Source organism: Lissotriton vulgaris, unplaced genomic scaffold, assembly GCF_964263255.1.
Source record: "Lissotriton vulgaris unplaced genomic scaffold, aLisVul1.2 SCAFFOLD_308, whole genome shotgun sequence".
Lineage (NCBI taxonomy): Eukaryota > Metazoa > Chordata > Amphibia > Caudata > Salamandridae > Lissotriton > Lissotriton vulgaris.
In genome coordinates this window covers 1,420,728-1,424,986 of record NW_028253581.1, presented here as the reverse complement: position 1 = coordinate 1,424,986, position 4,259 = coordinate 1,420,728, and positions in this window count along the sequence as shown.

Here is a 4,259-nt window from a genome sequence, read left to right as displayed (position 1 = left end):
AACAAGCCCTAAGTTAAGAATAGTGGAAAACGCTTTCTTTAACTATGCCAAATCCCCCCTTTCCCACCATGGATTTTCTTCAAATCACTTGCAACCAAAATTACACATTCCCACGAGTGCTCTAAGAAGACCCCAGAACTCAGTTGCAAAAATCTAGAACTCCCCGAAACACATGCAATCCTGCTGCTAGGGCTAACCCTAACAAACGCTAAGTTACAAAAAGTGCCAAAAGGCTTTTCGGCATGGATTTTGTCCAAACCACTTCTATCCGGTATTAGACCTTCCCAGCAATGCCCCAAGACCCGCCAACCCACCCGCAAAAAAGCACAACACCCCCAAACAGCCAAAAAGGAACATCTCATACTTACAAATATTTATTGGCCTTCGGTCCAAACGCGCTGTGCAGCTAGGTCATAACTCCCGTTTTCCACCGCGGATTTCCTGAAAAGCAAATGCAATCAAGATTAGACTGTCCCAGCAGTGCTCCCAGACCCCAAAACTCACCCACAAACACCCGGAACCCCCCCAAAGAGCACCTCAAAGGCAAGCAAGTCAGCAAAAACGCAAAACAATTTTCACCTCCGATTTGGTCAAAACCACTTTTATGCGGTATTAGAGCTTCCCAGCAATGACCCCAAGACCCACCAACTCACCCGCAAAGAAGTAGAACACCCCCACAAGTGCAGAGTCTTTCTTCATTGGGCGTAATCCAGTCCTCTGCTTCGAGAGAAATAGGAGTCTGGAGGAGGAGGATAGAGGAGCATGTTCTTGTGAACTTGTGAACCTGAGGAATGCAGACTGCGGCACCTTCAAATCAATAAGCAAACAAGTGAAGAAAGTTCTGCTGATGGGCTTGTTTTTGTGATTAGGTGATTAAAGTTTTAATTATATTAACTGTGCAAAACAAAGAAAGACAGACACACAGGAATAAAAGTGAAAAAGGACGAAAAAGAAAGTTATTGATTCATTGGCTCATTTTCAGGGCTCGGTGTCAGGGAATAAGAATAAGATTTCATCCTTATACTCTGCGAATTTAGGCAGGAGTAGGTCAGTGTCACCTAACAGAGAACAAATTCCCTCATCTAAGTTGCTGTCCTCCTCGTCTTCATCCGGCGTTTGTTCTCGTACGTTGTAATCTGGTGGTATGAGGTGCTGATTCATCTTGATCATTGTTAACCTCTCCACATTTTTGGGTGAGAGGCGGGACCGTTTGGGAGTTACAATGCCACCAGCAGCACTGAAAACACGTTCAGAAGACACGCTTGCGAGTGGGCAAGACAAGTAGTTTATAGCCAGGTTGGAGATCTGTGCCCACAATTCTTTTTTCCCATGCCAATACGCCAATGGGTCAGCATTAACATAAACCTCTGTTGTGTCATTCAGATAGTCCTGCACCATCGACTCAAGGTCCTCCAAGGTTCCTCCACTTTGCTTACTTTTTGCTGTGACCTTTTGAGAACCAAACCCAAGCCGAGTTAGCCAATCCTCTTCTGCATCCAATGTTACTGTTGTGTCTGGTGCAGATGATCCGGTTGCCGGTGTCTTTAACGGCTGAGAGGTCACTTGTGCCACAGCCACAGGTGCAGAAGTGGATTCTTTTGACTGGGGATGGCCTGCTGATGCTGATGTACTGCCTTTTCCTTCAATTTGCTGCCATTCTCTTTCAAACCTCTTGGCTGACAAGGCTAGCCAACGTTTGTACTTTGTAACATCTTCATCACCAAAAGGAAAGAATGCGCTGCCTGCCAGCGCCTTTTTGTAGCGTGGATCCAGAATAGTAGCTCAAATGTAATGCTGTTCTGAGTGGATCATTTTAAGACGTTCATCACCAAGTAGGCGTTCTAATAATTTCTCCACCAAAACAAAAGCGTCTTGCTTTTTTTCATCTTTTTGAAACATAGAAGACACCGCCTTCAGTTGGTGCTCCAGCATGCGCAACAGTGGGATAGCTTTTCCCAAATTACAGTCCTCCTTGCTGACTGCACGCGTGAAGACCTCAAAAGGATGAAGCATGTCTGTCAGGCTTTTAACTAGGTTCCATTGCGCCGCATCTAGCCTCAGGTCCTTCTGAGCTGTACCCAGTGTTAAGAAATAGTGATTGAGTACCGTATACTGCTCATACAGACGCTCAAGCATGTAGAAGGTTGAGTTCCAGCGAGTTGCCTCCTCCTGGATGAGTGCTTTCACTGGCATTCGACGTTCATGTAGCAGGCTCCTCAGATGCTTCCGGGCCTTAAAAGAATGGCTGAAATGGTTGCACATTCTTCGGCAGGTGGCCACTAACTCGCACGCTGGACTGTCTTCATCACTCAAGAATTTTTTAACAACCAGGTTTATACAGTGCGCCAAACACGGCACTCTGAAATATTGACCCAGCTCCTTGGCCTTAACTACATTGGAGCCATTATCCGTGGAAACATAACCAATCTGGCATTTTTTGGGGGACAGCCAGTGAAAGACCTTTGTGTTAAACTCATTCAAAATGTTTTCTGCTGTATGACGTTTCTCCAAGCCAAACATGGCTAGTGTTGCATGTTTCCGAGCAGCTTTAAAAACTTGGTCCGGGTCAACACCTGCGTTTAGCTTTGCTTTAACCCCTGAAAAAGAGACCCAGTGTGCAGTGATGCACATGTAATCAGCACCTGCGCCACTGGTCCACATGTCTGTTGTCAGATGTATAGTGTCAACAGCACTCTTCTGCAAAGCTGCCCCAATCACCTCCAGCACATCTCAATGTAGTGCTGGAACCGCAACTCTGGCAAAATAGAACCGTCTAGAAACCTTCCATTTAGGGCAGAGCGCTGCCACTAATTCTAGAAAACCAACCCCTTCTACAAAAGAAAAAGGGAGAATGTCCAGAGCTAGCATTTTAGCCAGCTTAGTGTTATACAGACGCGTCCGTGGGTGGTTGCGATCATATGGCGCGTCTGAAAACAACATGGTTCTAATGTTGCCCTGGACCAAGCATTTACGGGATGATGATGATGATGACTTCTTCGACCCAGTTACGCTCGCTGATGAACTTTTTCGCATTGGTGTCTCACTCTCTCCCACACTCTTAGTGTGGCTCCCATGGGGTGTGCTGCTGATAGGGGTACTGGGTGTAAGTGAAATGTTTGACACGTCTTCTTCCTCCTCGTCATCATCAGATGAAACATCAACGTTTTCTTGACTTGCAATTCGGGCTTCCTTGATCTCCTTTAGGTGCGCAAACCATTGGACAGCGTGCTATCTCTTAAGATGACCTCTCTGGCCTCCGGTACCATAGTTGGTACCAAACTTACCACGACTAACTGCATGCTTACAAATGCTACAAATGGCGAAGTTTTCCTTTTTTGGGCAAACACTAAAGAAGTCCCAAACTGCAGACTTGAAATGTCTGTGGGGGCCGGAGGAGGCGGCGATACTGGTGGTGGTGGTCATGCTGCTAATGCCAGATGAAGTGGAGGATGTGGGTTGCCGAACTTTAGTACGTTGTGCACTTTCACCACCACTAATTGAGGTCGAGGTGGATGGAGGTCCCTTCTGGCGAGGAAGAAATATGGAAGTGGTACGTGTTGGTGTACTAGTTAACTCCAATGATTGTGGTGTTTCCATTGCCTCCTCGTCGACAACATCATCACGCTCAGCAGCTTCTCGGGCTAGGGTCAAAATGTCTGTTTGCTGCATGCCCGCTGGGGCTGCAGTGACCTTTATGATGACTGGGTCGTCGTAGAGAGAGTCTTCATCAGCAGCAGTATCCGCCACTTCTTGTTGAGCCTCATCACACTCCATAACTTTGAGACTTTGGACGAGCTTCCTTTTACGCTTAACTACCTTTGTCAGATCATGGTGTGCCTCACTCTCAGACGGCAGTGGTGCTGGTTACCAATTTTGATCCGTATCATCAGAAGGAGGTGTGCTTGAAGAAGATGTAGACACCACCCTTGATCTCTTCCTTGCTAGGGTTGTGGAAGACAATGAATGATCATTAGGAGGAGTGGCTTCCTCAAATGATACCTCGGCTTGATAGTCGATTTCCTGATGTGCCCGTACTTCTGGACGACCAACAATTGGGGGCACTTGTGACCCTCCATGCACCTCTGCTTGCGCATCTCCTTGCGCTGCCTCTCCTTCCAAAAGTACTTGGGCTTGTACTTGCACATGTGGTTGTTGTTGCGGCTGTGGTTGTTCAACACTCGTCAGATGAGTTACAACAACCTGTGTTGATTGAGGGACATTGCTGCTACTTTCTTGCGATGAGCCAACATCACTGGTCG